This window comes from Lolium perenne, chromosome 4 (assembly GCF_019359855.2).
Source record: "Lolium perenne isolate Kyuss_39 chromosome 4, Kyuss_2.0, whole genome shotgun sequence".
Taxonomy (NCBI): Eukaryota; Viridiplantae; Streptophyta; class Magnoliopsida; order Poales; family Poaceae; genus Lolium; species Lolium perenne.
This window is the reverse complement of record NC_067247.2, coordinates 371,566,949-371,587,986: the sequence shown is the minus strand read 5'-3', so window position 1 is coordinate 371,587,986 and position 21,038 is coordinate 371,566,949. Positions and strand designations below refer to the sequence as shown.

General features: G+C 45.0%; 2 long non-coding RNA genes across 2 annotated transcripts; one reads left to right on the top strand and one right to left on the bottom strand.

Moving 5' to 3' along the window:
- Positions 1-14,755: 14,755 nt before the first annotated feature.
- On the top strand, positions 14,756-17,021 carry LOC127326897 (uncharacterized). Its single transcript, XR_007868180.2, has 3 exons — positions 14,756-14,994; positions 15,086-15,337; positions 16,751-17,021. It is a non-coding gene; the product is annotated as an uncharacterized lncRNA (long non-coding RNA).
- On the bottom strand, positions 16,022-16,653 carry LOC127326898 (uncharacterized). Its single transcript, XR_011744034.1, has 4 exons — positions 16,629-16,653; positions 16,458-16,560; positions 16,338-16,373; positions 16,022-16,255 (listed from the first exon to the last, which is right to left on the bottom strand). It is a non-coding gene; the product is annotated as an uncharacterized lncRNA (long non-coding RNA).
- Positions 17,022-21,038: the final 4,017 nt, after the last annotated feature.

Sequence of the window (21,038 nt, the reverse complement as noted above, 5' to 3'; positions counted from 1 at the left end):
ACGTGATTTGGCCATTTTTATAAACAATGCATCGAGATTTAATTAAAAACATCAAATTCTAAACCTATCATTGCATGTGGCACACCTACAAACATAACCAGAGACTAAACATTACTAACAGAGGCTTCTGGTATTTATTCTAGGTGCACAGTAACAATATAAGATTAACCCAGTTGGAAACAGTTAAAAATATTAATTTTTCAATTTTAGGAATTAGGAACACTAAACAGAAACAGAGATCTTGTTATATTTATTAAAAATCGCACAAAAATCCTAAAAATACAAGGCCAGTGGCATCTGAAACATAATTTCATGGCGGTGCTAATGCAATTGGAATCATGTTAATCAGAGTTACCAAACTAATTTAATTAGCAAAACAGTATTCTAGCAGTTTTTCATTTTTAATTTCTGTTTAACAATTTTTCAAACAAAAGAAAAGGGCGGGAACGCCCTGGGCCGTGCAGGTGCTGTGCCGAATGGGCCGGCCCAGTGGGGCTCTCCGGTGGCCGGTGGAAAAAGAAAAAGGAAAAACGGCCGGGGCCCGTGGCGGGCCAGGCAGGCCGACGTGGCCATGCACGCCGACGTGGCCGTGCATGCGCCATGCGCCCGCCCGATCTGGATCCGACGGCCCAGATCTGGCGCGTGCGCGACGTCTGAGGCGCTCGCCGGCGCGGAGGAAGAAAGGGGCGGCCAGGGGGCTTACCGGCGGCTGGCGGTGGCGTGGATCGGTGCAGACGGGTCGGTGGCGTAGGCGTGCGTGGCGTGCGCGTGCTGGCGACGTCCAGGGGCTGCTGCTCCTCCTTGCTCGGCGTCGTCTGCATCACGGACGGCGTCGGAGCGTCGCGAGCGGCGGCGTCCTGCGAGGTTCCTGGGAAGGTGAAGAGGGGGACAGGGTCAGGAGATGCGGGTGAAGTCTAAATGTTAGTAGTGAACTATGGTTGAGTAATATTCAATGGTATGATATTTAAGTTGTGGTGTTATTCTTCTAGTGGTGTCATGTGAACGTCGACTACATGACACTTCACCATTTATGGGCCTAGGGGAATGCATCTTGTATTCGTTTGCCAATTGCGGGGTTGCCGGAGTGACAGAAACCTAAACCCCCGTTGGTATATCGATGCAGGAGGGATCGCAGGATCTCAGAGTTTAAGGCTGTGGTTAGATTTATCTTAATTACTTTCTTGTAGTTGCGGATGCTTGCAAGGGGTATAATCACAAGTATGTATTAGTCCTAGGAAGGGCGGTACATTAGCATAGGTTCACCCACACAACACTTATCATAACAATGAAGATTATTTAGCCGTATGTAGCGAAAGCACTAGACTAAAATCCCATGTGTCCTCGAGAACGTTTGGTCATTATAAGTAAACAAACCGGCTTGTCCTTTGTGCTAAAAAGGATTGGGCCACTCATTGCAATTGTTACTCTCGCACTTTACTTACTCGTACTTTATTCAACTGTTACATCTAAACCCCCTGAATACTTGTCTGTGAGCATTTACAGTGAATCCTTCATCGAAACTGCTTGTCAACACCTTCTGCTCCTCGTTGGGATCGACATTCTTACTTATCGAAAATACTACGATACACCCCCTATACTTGTGGGTCATCAAGACTATTTTCTAGAAATTTGCTTGATGCGTGTGGTTGACACGTCCGTTGGGAACCCCAAGAGGAAGGTGTGATGCGCACAGCGGCAAGTTTCCCTCAGTAAGAAACCAAGGTTTAATCGAACCAGTAGGAGTCAAGAAGCACGTTGAAGGTTGATGGCAGCGGGATGTAGTGCGGCGCAACACCAGGGATTCCGGCGCCAACGTGGAACCTGCACAACACAACCAAAGTACTTTGCCCCAACGAAACAGTGAGGTTGTCAATCTCACCGGCTTGCTGTAACAAAGGATTAACCGTATTGTGTGGTAGATGATTGTTTGCAGAAAACAGTAGAACAAGTATTGCAGTAGATTGTATTTCAGTATAGAGAATTGGACCGGGGTCCACAGTTCACTAGAGGTGTCTCTCCCATAAGATAAACAGCATGTTGGGTGAACAAATTACAGTTGGGCAATTGACAAATAAAGAAGGCATGACCATGCACATACATATTATGATGAGTATAGTGAGATTTAATTGGGCATTATGACAAAGTACATAGACCGCCATCCAACTGCATCTATGCCTAAAAAGTCCACCTTCAGGTTATCATCCGAACCCCCTCCAGTATTAAGTTGCTAACAACAGACAATTGCATTAAGTATTGCGCACAATGTAACTAGTAACTACATCCTTGAACATAGCACTAATGTTTTATCCCTAGTGGCAACAGCACATCCACAACCTTAGAACTTTCTCACATCCTTTGTCCCGAGATATCAATGGAGGCATGAACCCACTATCGAGCATAAATACTCCCTCTTGGAGTTACAAGCATCTACTTGGCCAGAGCATCTACTAGTAACGGAGAGCATGCAAGATCATAAACAACACATAGACATAACTTTGATAATCAACATAACAAGTATTCTCTATTCATCGGATCCTAACAAACGCAACATATATAATTACAGATAGATGATCTTGATCATGTTAGGCAGCTCACAAGATCCGACAATGATAGCACAATGGGGAGAAGACAACCATCTAGCTACTGCTATGGACCCATAGTCCAGGGGTAGACTACTCACACATCACTCCGGAGGCGACCATGGCGGCGTAGAGTCCTCCGGGAGATGAATCCCCTCTCCCGGCAGTGCGGAAGCGATCTCCTGGATCCCCCGAGATGGGATCGGCGGCGGTATGTATCATGTAAAAATTTCCTCAAGCTCATCTCTTTCTTTCCTAAAAACTTCACTCTCGCTATCCTCCAAATGTTGCTGCAAAGGATTATTAGGAACAAGAACAATAGATGCACACTGCTCCATTTTAAAATCATCACTAGGCAAATCAACTTTATAAGGAGTTTTGGTAAATTTAGAGAAGTTAAACTCATAAGATTCACCAGCAAATTTAGTCAAAATTTTCTCTTTCTTGCAATCTATAATAGCTCCACAAGTATTTAGAAAAGGTCTACCAAAAATGATAGGACAATAATCACTAGCAGCAGAACCAAGTACCAAAATGTCAGCAGGATATTTAATCTTACCGCATAAAACTTCCACATCTCGAACAATACCAATTGGAGAAATAGTTTCTCTATTAGCCAGCTGAATAACCACATCAATATCTTCAAGTTCACAAGAATCAATTTCGTGCATAATCTCCGTGTAAAGCTCATAAGGAATGGCACTAACACTTGCACCAATATCACATAATCCATAATAGCAATGATCACCAATTCTAACAGATAGCATAGGAACACTAGCTTGTTTGGGTTTATTAGGATGTGAAACAATATTAGAAGCATCTTCACAGAAAATAATATGACCATCCTCCACATTTTCAGTCACAAGATCTTTAACTATTGCAACAGCAGGTTCAACTTTTATTTGTTCTTCAGGTTCTACAGGTTTCTTTTCACTTTTATGAACCACACTATTTATAACAGAGTACTCCCTCATTTTAGCAGGGAAAGGAGTTTTTTCAATATAAGCTTCAGGAATAACATGATCAGCAGTTTCAACTACAACGCATTTATTAATGGATGAATCGATTTTATCTTTATACGGTTCATGATACTTATCAAAATTCTTCTTTGGCAATTCATAATGAGAGGCAAAAGCTTTATAAAGATTTACAGCAACTTGAGAATCAAGACCATATGTAGCACTCATATTACAAAATTTATCAGTATCTGATGACCCACAAGTATAGGGGATCGCAACAGTCTTCGAGGGAAGTAAAACCCAATTTATTGATTCGACACAAGGGGAGACAAAGAACACTTGGAAGCCTTAACAGCGGAGTTGTCAATTCAGCTGCACCTGGAAACAGACTTGCTCGCAAGAGTTTATCGATAATAACGATTTTATAGCGATGGCGATAGTGAAATAACAGCGACGAGTAACAAAGACAGCAGTAGTGATTTTAGTAAACGGCGGGATTAAAATACTGTAGGCACGGGGACGGATGACGGGCGTTGCATGGATGAGAGAAACTCATGTAACAATCATAGCAGGGCATTTGCAGATAATAATAAAACGGTGTCCAAGTACAAAGCAATCAATAGGCATGTGTTCCATATATAGTCGTGCGTGCTCGCAATGAGAAACTTGCACAACATCTTTTGTCCTACCAGCCGGTGGCAGCCGGGCCTCAAGGGAAACTACTGGATATTAAGGTACTCCTTTTAATAGAGTACCGGAGCAAAGCATTAACACTCCGTGAACACATGTGATCCTCACATCACTACCATTCCCTCCGGTTGTCCCGATTTCTGTCACTTCGGGGCCATTGGTTCCGGACAGCGACATGTGTATACAACTTATAGGTAAGACCATAAACAATGAATATCATGATGAAACAATAACATGTTCAGATCTGGGATCATGGCACTCGCGCCCTAGTGACAAGCATTAAGCATAACAAGTTGCAACAATATCATCAAAGTACCAATTACGGACACTAGGCACTATGCCCTAACAATCTTATGCTATTACATGACCAATCTCATCCAATCCCTACCATCCCCTTCGGCCTACAGCGGGGGAATTACTCACACATGGATGGGGGAAACATGGCTGGTTGATGTAGAGGCGTTGGCGGTGATGGCGGCGATGATCTCCTCCAATTCCCCGTCCCGGCGGAGTGCCAGAACGGAGACTTCTGGCTCCCGCGACGGAGTTTCGCGATGTGGCGTTGTTCTGGAGGGTTTCTGGCGACTTCCACTTCTCCCCGTGCGTTTTTAGGTCGAGGCCGATAAATAGTCCGAAGGAGGGCGTCGGAGGCCGGCCGAGGGGGCCACACCATAGGGCCGCGCGGGCCCCCCCTAGGCCGCGCCGCCTTATGGTGTGGGGCCCTCGGGCCTCCACCTCAATTGTCCTTCTGGCTCCGTCATTATTCTGGGAAAATAGGGCCTTCTGCATAAATTCCGAGGATTTTCCCGAAAGTTGGATTTCTGCACAAAAACGAGAGACCAGAGCAGTTCTGCTGAAAACAGCGTTAGTCCGTGTTAGTTGTATCCAAAATACACAAATTAGAGGCAAAACAATAGCAAAAGTGTTCGGGAAAGTAGATACGTTTTGGATGTATCAACTCCCCCCAAGCTTAGCTTATTGCTTGTCCTCAAGCAATTCAGTTAACAACTGAGCGATAAAAGAACTTTCACGAACACATTTGCTCATATGATGTATATATTCTCATGCTATGGCTAATACTCAAGCAGTTCATAATGAGATACATGCAAATAAGATCATCTAACAGCCATGTCAATCATGAAGAGGTACCAACAATTAATAAAAAGCATCATGAATCATGTATATAAGCAGGATTGCAATGTTCATAAGAGAGTATGATAAAGTGGTATCTCGCTTGCCTATATTTGATTGGCAAAACATAAATGCCCGGGCACCTCTGGAGTTCATAGAAAGACTAGAAGTAGCGATTGTCAAAGATAAAAGCATCAAAGTTATACCACAATTCATCATATTTTGAGACAAGCATATTATACTAAGAATGACAGTTGTGCTCTCAAGATAGTGCTCAAAGAAATAATGGAGACACAACATAAAAGTAAAAGATTGACCCTTCGCAGAGGGAAGCAGGGATTAATATGCGCTAGAGCTTTTCATCTATTATATAATTAAAACACAAGACAACCAATGGCTCGGATAAGCCCTTAAGAAGTGAACCGCTCAGATTGAAGAGAGCTACTATGGAAAAAAAAAGTCCGACAAGGCAGATATAATGAGACGTGCCCAATAAAAATTGATTTGAAGAAGGATGCAAAGATGGACTTAGAAAGGACACGTTTATCTAGATCAACCGTCCGTAATGACTTCTGCTATCACGCATGCATATCGTGCACGAAAGAATCATTGCAGATTGGCTTTCCGGTACCGACCAAAACAAACAGAGCATGATATTCTCCCCAGATCAACAATCACGGTAGTGGAGGGGATCTTCATACGGCAAGCAAATTAAAAATAACAGCCAAGATTAGCTTGCTAACTCGCGCTCCCGTGTCAATTTAGATACATGCCTGTAAATAACAGCCATCCTTCCGCACGTCTATCCCTATGATAAATACATGTAAACAATGATCGCGTTCCAGGTTTAAATGATTTTGTTGTGCAGATAAACGGTTTGGCAAGAAGATAAAAGGTGATCGAAGCGAACGCTTCACGGACGATCTACGTCTTATCTTTCCGCTAGGTCAATGCTGCATCACGCGTGAGGATGGACAGGCTCGCCGCATTTTCTGATAGTAGAACGCGAGCTGATCAGAATTGTACCTCGGCGGCCATGCACTCCCACCTCCCACAGAGCTAAGGTCTGGAAGGAATCAAAGATTCCGGTGATGAGATCGAGGAATTGCCTTCCCCACGTCCTTTGGCAGGATATATCGAAGGCACAACAACTCTACTAGCAGTGGCGGCTGGAGGTTTTGATGGTGCATGTGCCTTAATAAACGACAAAAAATCGTTGGCGTCCACGACGAACTCCACCAGCCTAAACTTAGTGGCCATGGCGATCTCTGTCGGACTCTACTTAATGCCGTTCTAGGAGATGGAGTGCACGGGTCTCAAGAATTTCTCTTCTTGGAGCATCGAGAACCCCATTCCAGTTCTTCAAATTCAGAAATTTATACACTTGTGCGGCCATGAGCGTGATCGGATTCTGCTTGCTTGCCGCCGCCCGACATCCACGAAGTAAGCGTTGTTGGTACAATAGGAGCCCGACCACTTCAAGTACGGATCAGCCGTTAGTATCTCAACCACATGCTCTCAACTTCACAGCCCCCACACCTACGCAGTCGATTGATATGTAGTTCATCGGAGTTGATATCTACTAAATTGCAACGGCACAAGATGCGGACAGGATTGGCTCGAAGATGGCATGAACCAACAATCGCCACCAGCGCTGCTTTGGGCGGAGGAACGGTGCTGACGAGAATCGGATACTGCTACTCTGGAACAACTCCCAAACCGAGTTCAGTTTTTGTGATGATAGATCCTGCGGCAAGAAGTCAAGCAAAGCACTATGAGCTATTGGAGACAAGCAGGCTTTCATCCACGCCAGGTTGCTGCCTTTCTTTTTTCGAGAATGACGGAGGATTTATCCCACGGACATAGATTTCATGGCATCCAACAACACAGATCTGCATTATTTGTTGGTACCTCAAAACGTACGTGAAAGAGAGAAAAATTCAATCATCTTGGCAAGACATCGACGGGAAAATTTGGGAGAGGTCACGTAACTTTGATTTCCTAACATAATATAACTAGATGTGACACATGCGTATTGTAGGCATTCTTGCTTTGTTTTTGTACGTGATCTATGTATTGTAGCTGAGGAGAAATTATATAAATAGTCCAGTGTATCAAGTTCAGTTAATCAATGGTTTAAATATGGAGTTTTGCTTGCGCAGACTAAGTTACAAGGGAGATCAGGCAAACCCTCTTCTAAGAGCATAAAGTATTAAAGATTTCCTGGTAAATATATTGTCCACCCAAATAAAGTATTTATTAATATTTCTCACATTTAGAGTAATGTTGTAATTGGCGGATGTGGGTTCTCTGTATGTTCATGTAGATCCCTACGCGTTTTGCCATACAGGTTTATATAAATTTTCTTACCAAACACCAAAAGTTATGGCATAATTTAACTGAAAGTTACTTATGATGAGGAAAATAACCGTCAAAGAAAACAATACAAAATCTAGCCGCACAAATGTGCGGGTCAGCCTGCTAGTTTTTATAAAGACAGGAGTAAAATTATTTTGAGAGGTGTTTGTTGTTGTCAACGAATGGTAATGGGTACACTAACTACCTCGCCAACCGGACTTTCAAGAGCGGCTCCCATGAATTATTGCATATTTATGTGGCACTCCTTCCAACCTTTCTTACACAAACCATGGCTAACCGAATCCTCGGGTGCCTGCCAACAATCTCATACCATGAAGGAGTGCATTTTTATTTTTATTTTTATTATGATGATGACACTCCCCCCAACCTTTGCTTACACAAGCCATGGCTAACCGAATCCTTCGGGTGCCGTCCAACAATCACAAACCATGGAGGAGTGTCTATTTAAATTAATTAATTTGGGACCAGAATCCCATTGCCAGCTCTTTTTGCAAAGTTATTGGATAAGCGGATGTGCCACTAGTCCATATGAGAGTCCGTCAAAAGTAAATGACAAGGTTGAAAGCTAAACACCACATACTTCCTCATGAGCTATGAAACATAAACACAAATTGAGAAGCATTTTGAAGGTTTTAAAGGTAGCGCATGAGAATTTACTTGGAATGGTTTGAAATGCCATGCATAGGTATTTATGGTGGACACTCTGGAATAACTTGGTTTTCATGTATTTGGAAGCACGAGCAGCGTTCCCGCTCAGTACAAGTGAAGGCTAGCAAAAGACTAGGGAGCGACAAATCAAGAGAGCAGAAACTGTCATAATCATGCTTGCGGCAAAATAAATTAATGGAGGCATAAAAGTGATACAAGAACTCTGAAGCAATATAGATCATCGAGGCTTAATTGACTTTTTGTTCAGTCATATGCATGCGTGAGCATGTGCCAAGTCGATATAAATGAATTATTCAGAGGAGGATACCACAATGCCATACTTACTTATGAATAAAACAATGCACGCAAACATCCATGACATGCTACTCATATTAATAGATTGGAGCTAAACATGAGAGATCATAAACTACTAGACTTTCTCAAATAGCATATACCTCACATGAACCAACTAAGCATGCTCACATGGATGAGTATATGTACAAAAATGAAAACAAATAGAGTTCATACCAGCCTCTCACCACAATCAGATTGTCGTAGATCGTCATTATTGCCTTTTCACTTGTGAAGCTTGGATAATATGAAATGAAAACCACGCTCCAGCCACCGAAGACCATTGAACTCAAGATGAACTTTACAAACCAAAGAAGAACAGCAAATATTTTTGGTGTTTTCAAATTGCAAACAAGAACAAAAGGAAACAAGCAAACAAAGCAAAATCTTTTTGGGTTTTCTTATAGCAAACTAGCAATAGCAAATAAAGCGAAACAAATGCAAGAAACCAAAGCAAACAAATTATGAAGAGAAACAACAGAAATATTTTTGGTCTTTTTGTGTTTTGGAAAGGAAACAAAGCAAAAACAAGAAATAGCAAACTAAAAGAAACACAGAAAAACGAGATGGCAGAAATCTGCCAAAACCTGACAGCAGTACAGAAATCGATTTTTACAAAAATCTTACGTTGCTCAGATCGAAAAGTGTTCAACTAATGAAAGTTAGATAACAACCTGTGGAACCTGCACAAAAATTGGCAGCTCAAAATAACGCTCTGGCTGTGCGTACGAATTTTTCTAGTAACAGTCCAGAATCTGTTTTCAGGCAGCACTTCCCCAAATATCATCTTCCTCTCATTAGAAAACCACTCAAACGAACAAAACAAGTATGTACAAGTATCCAGCAATCATAATATGCAAAGAATGAGTGATGCCGGTATACCTCCCCCAAAGCTTAGGCTTTTGGCCTAAGTGGAGTTCAATCCCATCGATCCCATGAGGTAGTGTCTTCGTAGTATGACGAAGATGGATCGTATTCCGGGTATGTGCTAGAAGAAGCACCCGGATACGTGACGGTGTGGTCGTAGGAGGCCCCGGCGTCCTCGGAGTCATGTTGCTTGTGGAAGTCTTTTATCTTCAAATGTTCATCCACTTCCTCCTTAGTGCACGACCATGATTGCCTGTCAATACTGAACAAACCTGGTTGGGGAAGAGGAATTTCTTTCTCATCCCCGTCAGAAAACAACATTCTATAAACCATATTATCTAAAGTAGAATCAGTGGTAACGAAATGATGACTCTTCATAGCTTCTCTAAAATTTTCAACAAGTGATATAAAATTTGGTTTGGTGACATATAATCAAGGGAAACTACCATAGGAACTTGCTAGAGTACTAATCATGCATCAAAACAAGTTTATATATCTTAGAACAAGCATGCAAGCTCACTAAACATGTTACCTACAGTAGCAAAATATTCAGGATATACTCAACCAAACAAAATTCTACTTGGATGGGTGGAGGAGTCACATACCGAAGAGCAAATGTGCCAAATTTCAGACAGAAATCTGAGCTGAGTAAAGAGATCGAAAAATCTGGAGCTCTGGAGCAAAAACGCGAGTGAGAGGAACCTGGTACGACTTTTTTCGGGAGAGAGAAGGTGCTGGGAGAAAGAGATGGCATAGTGGGGCAAGGAGGGGCCCACACCACATGGTGGCGCGCCCACCTCCTTGGCCGCGCCGGCCTGTGGTGTGGCACCCTCTGGTGCCCCACAGGTCATCCTCTGGTGCTCCCAGGTGCCTCGTCGAAAAATAGGACCAACGGTATAATTTTTGTGAATTTTTGAAAACTTTGAAAAATGCACATTTCTGGGTATTTAGTTTATTATTACTGGCTAGGAAAATTTTTGAAATCTTCAATTAACTAAGGAACTTTGCAAATTAAAAGTGCTACAGCAACTAGAGCAAATGGAGGAAGAAAGAGATGTTGTTTACCTCCTCTATGCATATAAAAAGTATTTGTTAACAAGGTTGATCAGGTCTTGCCACCAAATAAATTTTACATAACATAAGAAGAAATAAACCTCAAATCAATCATGTTACCTTGAATTGTATTGATATGCATCCAATCACGAGAGTTTGATATTCTTCCTTAGGCTCATATATGGGGCAATCAATAGTTCCCACTTTGATAGTTCTCACATTAAAAATAGTATTGACTCCACATACTTTATCAATCTTCTTGGGGAAATAGACGGTATGCTCCTTATCATCAACATTAAAAGTAACCTTTCCTTTATTGCAATCAATAACAGCCCCTGCGGTGTTAAGAAAAGGTCTCCCAAGAATAATAGACATATTATCATCTTCAGGCATTTCCAACACAACAAAATCAGTTAATATCAAGCAGTTAGTAGTAACTTGAACAGAAACATTCTCACATATACCAACAGGAATAGCAGTAGATTTATCAGCCATTTGCAAAGATATATCAGTAGGTATCAACTTATCTAAATAAAGTCTCTTATAAAGAGAAAAAGGCATAACACTAACACCGGCTCCCAAATCACATAGAGCAGTTTTAACATAATTATTCTTAATAGAACAAGGAATAGTAGGTATACAGGTCGCCCAACTTCTTTGGAACTTTGCCATTGAAAGAGTAATTAGCAAGCATAGTGGAAATTTCCTCATTGGGGATTTTCCTTTTGTTAGTAACAATATCTTTCATATACTTTGAATAAGGAGGCAATTTAATAGCATCAGTCAAAGGGATTTGCAAGAATAAAGGTTTCATCCAATCACAAAATTTATTATAGTGTTCTTCTTCCTTTGATTTTAGTTTCTTAGCAGGAAAAGGCATTTGCTTTTGAACCCAAGGTTCTCTTTCATTACCATGTTTCTCAGCAATAAAATCTTCTTTAGTATACTTTTTATTTTTAGCATGCTTTTCAGGTTCTTCTTCTACCTCTTCTTTATCAGGAGTATCATTCTTATCATTATCTTTATCATGTTCATTACCACTTTCAGTTTCAGCATCGAAATAGAAATACTATTAGGATCATTAACAGGTTCAGAGGATTCTACAACATTTTTATGCTTCTTCTTCTTTTTCTTCTTAGAATGAGCACTAGGTTCAATGCGTTGAGAATCTTGTTCAATTCTTTTGGGATGCCCTTCAGGATATAGAGGATCCTGGGTAGAGACACCACCTCTAGTTGTTACTTCATAAGCATGTTTCTCTTTAGAATTATTCCCTAACAAGTCATTTTGCACTTTAGTGAGTTGATCAATTTGAGTTTGAATCATATGAAAATGTTTAACAAGCATCTTAACATCATTGGAGGTTCTCTCCACAATACCATGCAATTCACTAATAGCTCGAGAATTTTCCATTAAATGATTCTCTACTCTCATATTAAAATTTTCTTGCTTAACAATATAATTATCAAACTCATCTAAGCATTGTGCAGGAGGTTTCGAATACGGAATATCTTCCCTAGTAAAGCGTTGAAGGGAGTTTACCTCAATCATGGATGAAGGGGGAATTATCTCACATATATCTTCTATGGGAGGTAGATTCTTCACATCTTCAGATTTAATACCTTTCTCCTTAAGAGACTTCTTGGCTTCCCTCATATCTTCATCATTTAATTTAATTAAACCCCTCTTCTTCAATATTGGCGTTGGAGTTGGTTCAGGCGTAGTCCAATCATCATGATTCCGGCTTATTTTAGCCAATAATTCTTCAAATTGTCGTCGAGTTCTTTTCCTGAAAACACAACCAGCACAACTATCCAGGTATGCCCTAGACTCAATGGTTAGTCCACTATAAAATATATCAAGTAAATCATGCTTTTCCAAATCATGGTCAGGCTGAGCTCTAATAAGAGAGCAAAATCTCGCCCAAGCCTCAGGCAATTTCTCTTCATCTCCCTGGTCAAAATTATAAATTCTCTGCAAAGCAATATGTTGAGCACTAGCAGGAAAGTATTTGCGGAAGAAAACATCAAGCAATTCTTTCGGACTTTTAATAGAATTAGGTGGCAAATTATTAAACCAAGTTTTAGCGTCATCCTTTAATGAGAATGGAAAGATTTTAGCAACAAAGTAAGTACGCATCTTGACATCATCAGAAAACAAGCTACTTAGAGTAGATAACTCAGTCGTGTGTTCAACAGCACTTTCTTTTTCAGTACCACAAAAGGGTGTTTTCTCAACAATAGCTATATGAGATAGATCAAGAGAAAAATCATAATCTTTATCCTTAATGTTTAAAGGAGATGTGGCAAACTTAGGATCGGAGACGGTTTATATCTAACGGCATGTTACGCAAGCAACTTTTTAATTTTTCTTGCATCAGTAGTAGCATTGCATTTTTCAATAAAATCATCATTAAGCTCCACATAATCTTCCTCGGGATCATCACTAAAATAATCAAGTTCGTGTGAACGAACAGGTGTAGTAGCATTAGGAGTTTCAGTATTTTCAATTTGTCTAGACCTAGCAATCGTAGCATCTAGAAAGGATCCCAATGAACCACTATCATCAAGCACAGCAGAAATATTATCAATATTATGAGAGTTTTCAGATTCAGCAGAAGTACCCGCATGTGAAGCATGCGGCGGTGAAACAAGTTTATCAATCACAGATGGTGAATCAAGAGCAGCAGAGGTATTCAGAATTGTACCTTTTCTTGTAGTGGATGGTAATATGGCGATCTTAGTATCGCGAGGTTTACCCATGATGGAGAATTTGCAGCGAACAATATTAATGAACTTCCAAATAAAGCTATGCTCCCCGGCGACGGCGCCAGAAAATAGTCTTGATGACCCACAAGTATAGGGGATCGCAACAGTCTTCGAGGGAAGTAAAACCCAATTTATTGATTCGACACAAGGGGAGACAAAGAACACTTGGAAGCCTTAACAGCTGTTGGGGGGATAACCCCCGGTATGCCAAAGGCATGCCAAGCCGGATGGTTTGAGCCATCAGGATACCGGTTAGATGTTCATGCCGGAGTCTAAGATAGGCGTTCGGCTGAGCAAAGCTAAGCCGGTATCCCCAAAGGGGTGTCTTTAATCCCGGTAAAGAAGGTACCGGAAAGGAAGGCACATCGGCAAGGCTGGTCAAAGATTCTCTCCAGAGCTAGAAGACAAAGATGAGCTAAGCAAAGTAGCTTTAAACGAAGGGCTGACGATAAAGAAGAAGATGACGAAGAAAGAAGCCGGAGGACGTCAGCCTCCCTGATTAAAGAAGACCCCGGTGTCATCTATGATTAAAGTAGCTTTGTAAAGTAGCTTTGTAAAGTAGTTTGTCTAGTCAAAGATGCCATTAGGGTTTCTTGTTCTGTAAGCCACCCTCTCCCCTATATAAGGAGAGGGGGTACTGCCTCTTACAGGCGCGAGACTACGAAAGGAATTAGACGACAGAACTTGTAACCGTGTTAAGATCAATGAAGCTAGCGATCTAGTAAAGAGTTCTTCCTCTTGTCTCTCTTCTTGTATACCGATCTCTGGCTGTGTTCTTGAGGAAAGCATCCGGAAGTTCTTCCCATCTAATCGCAAACCCTCCCCCGAATCCTCTTGCGTCCATTCGGCCCCAATCTAAGCCATCCTATGGCATCTGTCTGTTCACCACGACGACAGTTGGCGCCCACCGTGGGGCACAGAGTGGCGCTTGATGGAGTTCACATTCGGGCGGGCGTCCTCGAGATCTCCGGCGAGCGTACGGTCACTACTACGAAAAGGCTTATAGCCGCACTTGTTACCACCGGCAAGTACGATTTGAAGATGCCAGCGGTAAAGCCTTTCAGGGTGGCCTAACCCTACCGCCGGCAAGATTGAACAGATGGCGCCGGGGGTGTGTCCATTACCGCTGGCGAGTTGGACACGCAGGTGCCAGCGATATAATGGGCCGTGGGATCCCAATTGGACCTGGCCTTACCGCCGGCGATTTGGGTCCAATAGCGCCGGGGGTAACCCGTCCTACCGCCGGCGGTTACGGAACGAATCCGCCTGGGGTAAGTAGAAGTGCGTCGGGCCTTTTTTGGGCGAATTTAACGCTGGCATCCCCATTCCTTCTCGCCGGTGGTAGTTTTCAGCTCTTCGGCCCACCATCCCCTTTCCCGTCCCCAACACACGCACACACAACTCGCCCCCCAAATCGATCCACCACCGCGCCTCCTCTCGATCCCTCGCCCTCCGTCGCCCTCGCCGTCGCCCTCCGTCGCCCTCGATCCATCGCCGTCGCCCTCCATCGCCCTCCGTCGCCCTCAATCCGGCAGCGACGCCGCCCCAATCAGCACCCACCCCACGGAGGTAACGGGATCTCACCCGACTCTCCCTCTCTTGTTCCGATTCTGTGGTTTCTGATTGAAGTGTTTGCTGATCTGCGATTTTGTTTGTTCAGGAGGAGGAGGTGACGGTGGAGAGGACGCCGGAGGAGGAGGAGGCAAGGCTCAGGTACCTCCAGTTCGTGCAGCAGGCGGCCGCGCAGGCGGTGGTTCTGGCCGCCGCGGCCTACGCCTACGCCAAGCAGGACGCGGGGCCGCTCCGCCCCGGCGTCGACCACGTCGAGGGGACCGTCAAGGCCGTCGTCGGCCCCGTCTACGACCGCTACCACGCCGTGCCGCTCGACCTCCTCAAGTTCCTGGACCGCAAGGTGAGGACGCGCGAGAGCTAGTTCATTCTCTTATTAGCTGGTTGCAAGGATTTAGACCCTAGTGTTTTGTGCTGCTCGATATCCACAGAGTTAAAGGGGATGGAATTCGTGTGCTGCTCGATATCCTGTCTGATCTTACTATCGTGCTGCTCAATACCTACATCAGTTGCATCCTATGCTCGCACTCATGGTTTCATTGAAATTTATAAATGCTCATGCCTAGAAATTGAGGTGTTCATTCAACCATTCCCATCTGCAGCACACGCGCAATACGCGAGGATACAATTGCTTGTCACAATCTGTCTGTTTGGTGCTGGTTCGTAGGTTTGACTTGTAGCGCCTTAGTTGGTGGCTTGGTGCTAGGCAATGATTAATTAAGATCATTTTGGTTGAGATGTCAATTTCTTCTCTCAATTTCTTACTTGTTTTGCCTGCTGCTCTGCAGGTTGATATGAACTAGTAACTGCTAGTCGCTTTTGTTTGTATATAATTACTAGGTGACACCCCGCACGTTGCTGCGGAAGATGTAGAACATTAAGTTTAGATATATGTTCATATTCATAGGAAAAATGAAAGAAAAGTAGTTTCATAAAGAAAATGTCCATGTGTTGATGTTGTAGAAGGAAGCACCCAACTCATCTTGCAAAGATTTCAGGATGATTCTATCCAGCTAAAAGATGCAGTCTCATTGTTCAGTTTGTTACATCATAGCAAAATTACTCATGTACATACCGTTTCTATTCTATGAATCTTAGCTCATGTTTCTTGCACGCATGGGTCAGGTGGATAGTGATAGATATACATAAAGATGACATCTTTCTTGCCATCATCGATACATAATATTTTGAACTATAATTTACAACAGGATGAAACAACTACTCTGGATCCAATGACCGATGGAGTGTGATTCCTCTATGCCTGTACATGAAATATATATAACAGATCTTAACAATGACCAAAGTATGAGCTAATGTAATTTAATTCATACTAAATTACTCACAAACATGGCGTGGCATGGTTCTCCCGTTTTCCAACACTGCATAGACAAGTCAATAAAAGAGTTGAGTCATAATTCATAAGACTGAAGACGAGCATATCGAAATCTTGCAGAAATACATACATCTAGATAGATGCAACTGGACCACGGACTGTGAAGTATCCTTTTGCCTCGATGCAACGGACTCTGTACCTGTTGCTCTTATTTTCGTTTGTCTATGCGGAACCTGTAGAAGAATTAGCATAGGATAGAAAACGTAGAGATGTGGGTGAGAAGAGGGAGTTGATGACCCACCAGATGTCCAAGGATTTGAGCAGCGATGAGGTTGTGGTGCCCAGAATAAGAATGGTACCTGTATATAAATGCAAGGATGATTTAGCTACCTCCATCATGGAATTGACGGGGTGTTTCTTCAGTTTCACAGGTGGTGTCAGCAGACGGCGTTGACTCCGGTGACCTGCGTTGGGCGTGATCGGTGGCTGGTATGCGATACTAGCCATGACCGTCGCGGTTGTTCCATGTGACAGTATACTTGGTATATATTCTTGTATTGAGGATTCTTGTATATTCTTGTGTATATTCAAACAATTGAAAATGCGTGTAATGGGTACACCTAGTTTTCGTGTATATTCTTGTATATACTGTGTATATTCTGCATATTCTGTGTAATTCGAGCATATTTTTTTTTGCTCCTGCTTAATGTTACCCCCGGCGGATTGGAAAGCGCCGGCGGTAAGTGTTACCCCCGGCGGATTGGATGGGGGCGCCGGTGGTAAGCTCGATTACCCCTGGCAGTTTCAGAAGCGCCGGCGGTAGGCTATTACCACCGGCGAGGTGATCGCCGGCGAATACGAAAGTGCCGGCGGTAAGCCTTTTTAATGTGCCGGCGGTAAGCCTTTCCCTAGTAGTGGGTGTCCGCGTTGGTGCAGCGCATCTACGCCATGGACTTCATCAACGACAACGCGGGCTGCTTCGCCAACGGCGGCGTCTTCCCCAAGAACGGCCGCGTCATCGAGTTTGGCAGCCACCGCGTCTACTTCGGCACCGTCCCTGTGCGCCAGCGCCTCTCGCCGGTGCTGGTGGCACCGGACCCACCAAGATGGCTCTGTGCTGGTCACACCGCCGGCAGCGTCGAGGTAATGATGACCGGTGTGGCTGGTGCAGGAAAGGAGGCTGTGGGAGAAGGTGCTGGTCACGCGGTTTCGACCCGTGCGGCCAAGCCACCGCTGGAGCGAGGCGCAGGTGCAGCGGGAGCATCATCCGCACCACCGGAGACACCGCTCCAGGCGGCGATGAACGTCCTCGCCACCCCCATCGCGCAGAACATCGACCCGGCAGCGGCTCAGGCGGAGCTGGAGGCGCAGCGCCAGAAGATGCTCGAGAGCGGCAAGGACATCGTCAGGGCGCAGCGCGAGCTGAACCTAACCGTACGTGAGTATAACGCTGCCCATGGCTTTGCTTCTGTTAGCGCGCATGCTGCTAGGATGCCGGAAAACCGGCTAAAAGCTCGCAACCTAGATCAAGATTTGCGCAAAGAGATTCTTACCGGCAAGAGTGCCTCTGCATCTATTAGCATTGTAGAGAAACCTAAGTACAGTAGCCCGGATAAAACTATAAGAGCTACTAAAGTTGCTGTAGCGCTATGTGACTCGCTTTCCGGGGACGCTCTGGCAAAACAACAAGAGCGTGTCCGGGAACTTCTTGAAACAATCGAGCAGCAAAATGCTGAGCAGCTTGATAAGCTAAACAAGGCTGTGGCCTCAAAATCCGCGCGTTCAACAAAGAATGCAGGTAGCAAGTCCCATGGGCAGGCTTCGTCCCCCATCCCATCGGACAGAAGAAGAGAAAAAGAAGTAAACGCGCAGCGAGATGATCGTGTACGATCCGGTTCTTGCCGGAAAGCAACAAGCCGGGCAACATGATGCCGGTAGAAAAAGCCAAGGGGCAGAGCGAGGCTACGCCAGAGGAGGCTACGCCGGAAACAATCATGCCGGTAGATATGAGACCGGGCAAAATTATCGGGCTGCAAGGGCAGCGCACGATGAGGAGAAAATAGATCCCCCAAGATACCAGCAGGCAAGGGCCACGGTACCGGAATGTTACGATGAAGCTGATTCTGCAAGACCGGCAGCATACCGGAACCCATTGGGAGAACGCTTGGGAGAGAGATACTTACCGGAACGGGATGCGAGGCACCGTCTGGATAGAGTGTACTTGTCGGAAATGATTGAGGAGGAAGGTCCTCCAGGACCAAAGTGCTTTGGCCCAAGGATCATGAGAGAAAAACCACCGGTTCGCAACTTTATGTTGCCCCGTGACACAAAAACATACGATGGCACTACGAAGCCGGAAGATTGGCTCGCGGATTACGTGACCGCGGTATACGTCGCAGGCGGTGGAGGAACCGTAGTAGGAGGAGGAAACCGGCGTTGGGCCGTAAGAATCATACCATCATTCTTGGTTGGACCGGCAAGAATCTGGCTAAACAACTTGCCGGCAGGAAGCATAAACGGCTGGTTGGATTTTGAGGAGGCTTTCGTGAGCAATTTCAGCAGCACTTATCAGAGGCCAAACCGGCCGCAGCAACTTGCTCTGTGCGTACAGCGCCCGAACGAAACAGACCGGGATTATCTAGCCCGGTGGAACACCACCAGGAACTCCTGCGAAGGAGTAATCGAGGCACAGGCCATTGCTTGGTTTAGCAGTGGGTGCAGAAGAGGTTCACCGTTGTGGCAAAAGCTGCAGCGGAACATGCCGACAACGTTGGCAGAAATGATACGTGTGGCGGATAGTTATGCGTTGGGAGACCCAACGCAGCCGGCAGTGCAACCTGAGCCGGAACAGCTGCGCCAGGAACAACACCGGGATAACCGGAATAACAAGAGAAGGGAAGATTTTCCGGATCGAAGGTATGGTCCGCAGCAAGTTGCTGCAGTACAAGAAAACTCTGAGGCCAGCGGCAGTCAGAGGCAAAGAACCGGCTCGCAGCAGTGGGCAGGTCCTAAGAAACAATGGGTGGAAAAGAAACCCTGGGTCCAGAAAAGAAACTCGCAAGAACCCGCAAAATACACCATGGAAGCTGCCATGGACCAACCTTGCCGGTGGCACACACCGAATCCGGCACACCCGTCCAACCATCCGACGAAGGATTGTACCTGGACCAAGTACTTGATGCAAAAGGGAGCAATAAAAGATGCACAGCCACCGCCAGACATGCCGCGGCAACAACAGCTACCGCCACCACCGCCACTTACCGGGGCAAACGCCTTACCGGTGCAGCCAAACCGGCAGCAGTATCAGCAAGTTAACCGGGTGGAACAAAACAATGATCAACCACCTCCACCGGCACCTTTAGGCCGGAATATTTACGAGGGTCCGGATATGTGCTGCGTTGTCTTTGTCACTGAGCCGACAGACAGGCAAAGTGTACACCGCCGCTCCATGGAGGTCAATGCCGTGATGCCGGCAGTCCCAAAGTACATGCTATGGTCAGATCAGGAAATTACCTGGTCATTTAAAGATCACCCCAAGATCATGCCCAATCCGGGTGGATATGCTCTTGTTGTGGACCCGATCATGAAAGGGCCACAGACTCGAGTAAAGTTCAGCAAGGTGCTGATAGATAATGGCAGCAGCATCAACATCATGTACAAGCACACCATGCACACGCTGGGCATAACAGAAAACATGCTTCAGCCCACGCGTACGACCTTCCACGCAATCGTTTCGGGTTTGTCATGTGCCCCGATAGGAAAAGTTCGGGTGGACGTAGCATTTGGAGGACGTGACAATTGCCGGGTAGAAATGTTGAGTTTGAGGTGGTGGACCTAGACAGTCCCTACCATGCATTGCTGGGGAGACCGGCATTGGCAGCCTTCATGGCCACAACTCATACGGCTTACCTCAAGATGAAGATGCCGGCACCTCGTGGACCGCTGACTGTTGTGGGAAACTATAAAGTCTCACTGGAAACTGCATCTGCCGGATCAAACCTAGCAGAATCGCTGGTGATCGCGGAGGAAAAGAAAAGAATGCAAACAGCTGTTGCGCTGGCTCAGTCCTCACAATTGAGCTTAGCGGCAATAAGTGGAAACTTGGGCTCACCGGCATTCAAGCCGACAAATGAAACAAAGGACATTGTGCTGGATCCGGCTTACCCAGAGCGCACCGTTCGTATCGGTGCCGGACTCGATCAAGCATAGGAAAGCGCGCTCGTCAGCTTCCTCCGTGAGAATCGGAATATCTTCGCCTGGTCAACTGATGATTTGGTGGGTGTTCCGAGGGAGCTGGCTGAGCACTCTTTAAACGTCCGGAAAGATGCCAAGCCGGTGCGGCAACCACTGCGCCGGTTCGCTGAAGATAGGAGGAAAATCATAGGAGAAGAGGTGACAAAACTGCTCGTTGCCGGATTCATCGTGGAGGTCACGCACACAGAGTGGCTGGCCAATCCGGTAATGGTCGAAAAGAAAAAAGATGAGAACCTGGAGGCTAAAGCTCCAAAGGTGTGGCGCATGTGCATTGACTACACCAACCTAAACAAGGCTTGCCCAAGAGACCCTTTTCCTTTGCCACGAATCGATCAAGTGATTGATTCAACCGCTGGGTGTGAGTTGTTGTCCTTCCTGGATGCGTATTCCGGTTTCCACCAGATTCCCTTGAAAAAGGAAGATCAAATAAAAACTGCGTTCATTACCCCGCACGGGG